This window comes from Notechis scutatus, chromosome Z (genome assembly GCF_049901735.1).
Source record: "Notechis scutatus isolate UNSWTSFEM ecotype Mainland chromosome Z, rNotScu1.2, whole genome shotgun sequence".
In the NCBI taxonomy this organism is placed as follows: domain Eukaryota; kingdom Metazoa; phylum Chordata; class Lepidosauria; order Squamata; family Elapidae; genus Notechis; species Notechis scutatus.
In genome coordinates, this window is record NC_142025.1 from 101526607 (window position 1) to 101534433 (window position 7827).

Consider the following 7827-nt stretch of genomic DNA (forward strand, 5'->3'; position numbering starts at 1 on the left):
ATATTCCATCCGGTCCAATAGATAGGGATGGTTTTAGATTGCGTAGTGCTTTTTCAACATTGTCTTCTGTGAAATCGATATGTATTAGATCATTGTTGTTATCTGTGGTACGGCTAGGAAATACTGGGCATGATCCATTGCTGTTTGCAAATACTGAGCCGAAGAATGTGTTAAAGATGTTGGATTTAATGGTGTCGCTGCCAGAAGTCTTTACCATCAGGTCCTATCATGGGAGGGATGGACCTTGAGTCTTTTAGTTTGTTGTTTATAAAATTGTAAAAAGCACGGGTGGAATTGGTGCTTAGAAGGTTTTCCTCTTGTTTAATGTGATAATTGGTGCATTCGGTCTTTATCTGGTGGCATAAATTTTTGTATCGGTTTTTGAAATTGGCAACGTGACCAGATTTGTTTTTCCGCCAGAGTGATCTCTTTTTGGATTGAAGTTTCCTTATTGTTATGGGTAATCTGCTTTTTTGTTTTGTTTTGGGAGTTGTTGTTGGTACATATAGTTTGATGACTCTTTTGACTTCAAGTAAAAATATGTTGTAATGGTCTTCAACAGTATTGCATCCAGTGAATCGAGATTGCCAATCAAGGGATGAGAGATCGTTGTCTATAAGATCATAGTTGCCTTTTTGAAGTTACAATTGGGGATTACATCATTGTGGTGATTTTTGTGTGGACGTATGTTGAGACAAAAGTCAATCATATTGTGGTCACTACTGAAAAGGGTTCTTTAGTTTGTATTCTGTAAATTAAATTCAAACTATTGCAGAAGATGAGATCGAGGCAGTTGTTTAGTCTAGTGTTGTTGGTTACTAGTTGTTCCAGTCCCAGATTTGTAATAGCATTGTAGAAGGTTGTGTGTATGATTTCAGTTGTACAATCATTTAGGGTCCAGTCAATATGAGGTAGATTGAAATCACCAAGAAAGATAAAAGGATGCAGCCCATGTTAGTAATGTATTTAGCTTGTTTACATGTTCGATGTCATAATCAGGTGCTCTGTAACATAGTAAGAATCGAATTGTGATATTTAAGGATAGTTCACAGATGATGGTCTCAGGAAGAGCAAGCTCCTGGGTAACTTGGATATTTTTTAGATGTAAGGATTTTTTATAGAAGATAGCAACACCACCTCCTCGACGATTTTCACGATCTGATCGGTAAACATGATAGTCTCTTACTGTGGTAATGGAGTCGGGGAGAGATGCATTGAGCCATGTTTCACAGACAAATATAATGTCGAAGTTAGCCATATTTAGTAGGATGAGAAATTCAGGTATTTTATTCACGAGGCTTCTTGCATTGAGTAGTTTGCATTTAAGGCCGGCAATAGTTGGAATTGAGGTAGTTGGGGGCGTGCTATATCTATATCTATATCTATATCTATATCTATATCTATATCTATATCTATATCTATATCTATATCTATCTATCTATCTATCTATCTATCTATCTATCTATCTATCTATGGATCTTTGGTTATTCGGGTTTTCTCCCGCGTAAGATTGGAAGTATCTAGGCAACGTTTCGATGAAGTCTCATTCATCATCTTCAGGCTTCTGTCTTCAGCTCTGTGCTTCTCAGAGTGATGTGAGCTTGCAGCTGCTTCTTCCTTTTAACTGCTAGTGGGGGTGTGACTTGATTGGTTGGGGGCTTGGCTGTGTTCTGATTGGGTGGGGGTGTGTTCTCATTGGTTGGGGTTTGGCTGTGTTCTGATTGGTTGGGGGTTGGCCATGTTCTGATTGGCTGGAGGTGTGTTCTGTTCAGGTGGGGGCTTGGTTGTGCTCAGGTTGGTCTTAGTTACTGGGGGATTTGAGCTGGTGAGCTGTGATCTTGCTGTTTGGCTTCGAGTTTGTGGTCGTGCTGCATCTTCATGGTGGGGGTCAGTTCGCTTCATGTATGGCTCAGGGGAGGTTGAAGTGGGTAGTGATGCAGCTGCAGTGCGGCTTCTGGTCTGTGGTCGTGTCTCATCTTCTGTGTGGGTGTGAGTCTGCTTTTACGTGGAAGTGTGGTGGTGGCATCTTGTGTGGCCCTCGTGGGTGTGGGTCTGGTGTCATTCATCATGTTAGGTACTCGTCTGTTCATGAGGGCGGGTTTCCAAATGGCTGGTAAGCGGGAGGTGTCATCTCTTTTATTCATGCTGTGTGGGCGTTTTTCATCTCTATGGCTTCTCTGATTATTCTGTTGTTGAAGTGTTCGGTTTTGGCGATAGTTCTGGTATTTTTAAAGTCAATCTCATGTCCTGTGGCTTTGAGGTGTTGGACCAGGGAAGAGGTCGGTTCTTCTTTTTGATCGAGTTCTTATGTTCTTCAACGCGTGCACTTATTCTCCTGTTAGTTTGTCCAATGTATGTGGTGGGGCAGGCGGTGCAAGGGATTTCGATACTCCTTGGTTTTCTAACTCGATTTTGTCTTTAGGGTTTCTTAGGATGGTGGATATTTTTCTGTTTGTGCAGAATGCTGTTTTAATGTTGTGTTTTTGGAGGATCTTGCTGATTTTGTCTGTAGTGCCTTTTATATATGGGAGGAGGGCTTTGCCGTTCTCTTGTTCTCTGTCTTGGATTTTGGTTGGGGTTTCTTTTTGGATTAGGTGGGTAATCTTCTTTCTTTGGAATCCATTGGCTGTTAGTACGTTGGTGAGAGTGTTTAGTTCGGTTTTTAGGTGTTGTTCATCAGCTAAGCATTTTGTTCTGGAGATGAGTGTCTCAGCTACGGAATTGATCTGTGCTGGGTGGTGGTGTGAGAGTGCATGTAGATAGCGGTTTGTATGTGTTTTCTTCTGGTAGATGGTGTGTCCTAGGGAGCCATTGGGTTTTTTGTATACCAAGACATCTAGGAAGGGAAGTTGATTGTTAGCTTCTGTTTCCATGGTTCCCATTTTAGTAGTTATACAAGAGGAATGTATTCCAGTCAATCTAGTAAATTGTTCTCGTCTATTAAGAACTGACCCAGTGAAGAATTGCCATTCAGTTTCAGCCCTTAAGGAGCAAATTAAGCCAGAATGCTAGATACACACATATCATCCAAAGTCCCTCAAGGTGCTAATACAGATTTGTGCGAAGAGTTTTCAAATAATTTCTGCTCACTGGGAATACCTTGAATATGTTCAGATTCAATGCCCTTTAACATATCTAATCTAATTTTAAACTTCTCTACAGGTAGTCTCACTTAACATTCTCTCTCTATGGTAGAAATAAACCAGGATTACTTAGGATGAGTCCTCATAGTTGTGACTCCCACAGCGTTCCCATTTGACTGTAATTTGGATACTCAGCAGTTTCCTCATGATAACGACATTATAGAGTTCTGCAATCACGTGATCAGCATTTGCAATCTTCACTCTTGACCTGCAACAAAACCGATAGGGATGGGGAAGCCAGCAAGAAGTTGCAAATGAAAATCATGTGACTGTGGGATGCTGCACCACCAATTGTTAGCTATAAGTCACAAATATTTAACCTATTTTAAAAACAACAGAAATGCTCCACATTTCAGGAATGCTAACAATAAAAATTAGGGCCCATTTTCTGTTTTGACTGTTCTATTGTGACCTTTAATTCCCCATGGAAAAAAGAATTGTTCCTTAATGGTGTAAAATAGGAAAAAGAAGAGGGACAGCTTAAATCGAACCTATGTACTTCCGTTCTCTGTTTTCCAAAACTGCTTTTAATATTTAGAATTAAAAGAAGTTAATGTCAAATGTCATCAAATATCAAACAGGAATAAGTGATACTGTCTCTGCAGTACAATGGTACCTTGGTACTCATTGTTAATTGGTTCTGGGAAACAGAATGAATATCAAAAACAATGAGTAGCCCAAACAAATTTTTCCCTTAAGGAAGTCACAAGTCAGCCCAAACTGATTAGTTCTACCTTATGAGTTGAATACCAAACAAATGAGGAATACCAAGACAATTTTTGTCATAAAATGCATTGAGTATAAAATAGGAGTGATTTTTATTCCTGATCAGGTCAGTTATAATTATTGCATTCAGCCATTTTCTTGGTGATTCCTCAATGCTTCATATAACTTTATAAGGAAATGTAGCTTTCATTCAGCTTCAATTTTTTTCAACTTCCTCTCATACAATTTGGCGTCTAGAAAACAGGCATTTGTAGTTCCTTATGCCTACCACGACAACTATTGGTGACAGTGTCTAGACAGGCAAGTTATGATATGATTAGAGCAGAGGTCATCAGTCCGGCTCTTAACCAATTAGCTGGTTAGTGTGCAGAATACAAATCCAGAAACAAATTCTGCCTTTGTAAGAATTCAGAATGAATGAGTAAATAGTGCAGTATAGCAAATAAACACCTAAGGGAATTTTAAGAAAGAATTAATTTTTTTTCTTTCTGAACGTAGAGGGGAATGATAGAATACATTGGTTTCCATCCCAAGATAGGATTCATTCTATATAATGAAACTGACTGCAAGTTGTCACCCATAAAATTACAAAGTCAAGTTTGAATCACCTTTAAGGTCAAGAAATTTAGGCTTTTCAAATGTCTTTCATGGTTGAAAGTAAGTATCCACCTTTGGACAGAAGAGATCCTTTATTTGATGTAGAGTGATTGAGGGTTGTTGGGGGTTTTTTTGTTTTTTTTTTTGCCCTTTATGTTGGAAAAATCTTGATTCCAAGAAAGTTTTGAAAAGGTATATTGGGGCTGAACAGGAGAAATCTAAGCCTTTCCCTGAGGCCTTTCCTAGAAGGAACAGGACAGGCTGCTTAGCTTGTCCATGTTATCCCCTGCCTAGATATGAACGGCTTTTTATTTAACTTCCACCCTTCTAGATTGTAGCATGTAGGAGAAAGAAGTTACATTAAAGATTGGCCATGCAGGAAAAAAATAGGGACACATCTGGTTGCCATTTACTCTGTCTGTCTGTCTGTCCTCTATCTATCCATCCATCCATCCATCCCTCCATCCATATCTATCTATCTATCTATCTATCTATCTATCTATCTATCTATCTATCTATCTATCCATCCATCCATCCATCCATCCATCCATCCATCTATCCATCTATGATCTCTACACTTACCATCTCATCTAATAAAAATATAAGAAATACTAAAACACAGTTAAAAGACAGAGATAAAACAGAATAAAGAACAAGGTTAAAATGAAGATGTTGAAAAGTTAAAGAGGTGGAGGGAGCGCTCTCCACCCACCAACCACTCTTGGGGTTACATATCATTTTTAGACCCCCGTGCCCATTAGTGGGGGTGTAAATTCCTGGTGTAGATGCTAAGAGACAATTGTTTCCCAGTTATTTGATGAAAGAGAGGCAAAAAAGTTGGCTGCTGAACAGGTAGTCCTCAACATATGACCACAATAGAGTCTAAAATTTCTGTTTCTGAGCCAGACTGGTGTTAAGTGAGTTTCATCTCATTTTATGACCTTTTTTTTGCCACAGATATTAAATTATTCACTTCAGCATAAGTGAATCAATTGTTAAGCAATCCCAGCTTCCATCACTGATTTTGCTTCTTGGAAGCTGGCTCGGAAGATTACAAATGGTGATCACATGACCCCAAGACATTGCACCTGTCATAAATATGTACCGGTTGCCAAGCACCCAAAGTTTGATCAAGTGGCCATGAGGCTACTGCAATGCTTGTAAGTATGAAAGCCAATCATGGCACTTTTTTTGGTGCCATTGTAACTTTGAACAGCCCCTAAATGAATGGTTATAAGTGAAGGACTACCTGTATAGAAAAAAGGAAAACCAACTTGAAAAACCTAGCAGAGACATGATATTTATTTTTAATACCTATCTCCAAAATAAATCACAGAGGGGATATACATATACATACACATACAAATACACACACACACACACATACACACACACATATATATTCATCACTTAAAAACAGTAGCAGAAATATTTGTATTTCTATTCCTTTATTCTACCTATATATCTGAAGTTGGCATGTCAAAGTTTCTTTCAAAGAGGGAATAAAGCCTGGATAAAGTTGAAGGTGGTGAAAAGGACAAAATAGTTTCAGCTGGAACAAAAAAATTACATTTATTGATATTCCATAAATAAACTCTCATATGAGTTAAAGCACAGTTTCTGTGACTTCATGGACTACCTGATTTATAGAATGCTGTTTGAAAAAAGATGCATACTTGTATAAAAATGCAAGCATATTTAGAATATGGACACTAACTTACATGTTTGCTAAAATATTGTACAAAAGAAATCTTATATTAAAAGAAAACCTATGTGGAAATCTATTTATCAAGATAATTTTTGCAATATACATATATAACTTCAACTTGAAATCTATCAAACTATAAATGTCTGCAAGATTTTTTTTTTCATGAAATTTGTTTTAGCAACAGCAAGAAAAAACAGAAAAGAAAAAGATGAGCCAGGGAAGAAGATTTTAGATTTTCTCAATGTTACAAGGGACACATTAGAAGCTTTTGTGTGATCATGTTCTGTAATTAATGCCTATACAGGAAAGAACGAGGAAAGGCTAATCAAGCAAAGAATTGATTGGTTGAGGTTGATGGATGGAGTTGAGATATTGTTGGAATTCAGTGTAAAACGTTGTCATTTCATCCACTGAGGCATCTTTGCCAGGTAATATAGGTGCAATATGCATTCTCAAGATGACTGAGAAATACAGCCAGGCATAAAGTCAGGGTAATCACAGTAAACCATCTTCTTTGATGAATGAACACCTGAATCCAAAAGAAGGCAGACAGAAAACGACACAGGCACTATTCCTCAGAAATCAAGTTCAGGGAAGTTTCTGTGAAATGTTCTACTAGATAAGTGTGAATAGGAATTCAAGCCATGTCTTTATAGATCTATTAACAGAGGAACAAAAGTTATGCTCAGTGTCACACACACACACACACACACACACACACACACACACACACACATGTATATGTAAAACATCATGAAATTTCAACCAAGTTTTAAAGATTTTCAATCACACCTCTGATTCTCATTATAATTTATTTATTTATTTTGATTTATTTGATTTATTTGATTTGTCAATCGCTTACAAGATAATAGGTATAAGTATAAACATGACTAAGAATACAGGAAATAGGTACGAATAAATGGGGACAATAGGACAGGGACGGTAGGCATGATGGTGCACATGCATGTACCTTACAGACCTCTTAGGAATGGGGTGAGGTCAATAGTGGATAGTTTGAGGTTAAGGGAGTGGGGGCTTGAGGATGTAACAACAGAGTCAGGTAGTGCATTCTAGGCACTGACCACTCTGTTGCTGAAGTCGTACTTTCTGCAATCGAGTTTGAAGTGGTTTACATTGAGTTTGTATCTGTTGTGTGCTCTTGTATTGTTGTGGTTGAAGCTGAAGTAGTCATTGACTGATAGGACATTGTAGCAGATAATTTTGTGTGCTACGCTTAAGTCTAACCGTAGGCGGCGTAGTTCAAGGTTGTCCAAGCCCAAAATCTCAAGCCTGGTGATATAGGGTATTCTGTTGCGAGCAGAGGAGTGTAGTATTCTTCTTGTGAAATACTCCTGGACTCGCTTGATTGTATTAATGCCCGATATGCAGTGTGGATTCCAGACTGATGAGTGTATTTGAGTATTGCTCTGGCAAAAGTTTTGTATGCTGTAGTTAGCAATTCAATATTTCCGGAGGAGAAGCTTCGTAAGATTAGATTTACAACTCCTAATGCCTTTTTGGCAATGCTGTTACAGTGAGCTCTGGCGCTTACGTCATTAGATATGAGTACTCCAATGTCTTTGACAGAGTGAGGATCATCAACAAAGTCATATCCACCTAGTTTGTGTTTGGTAATGTCAGCTGGTGCTCCAT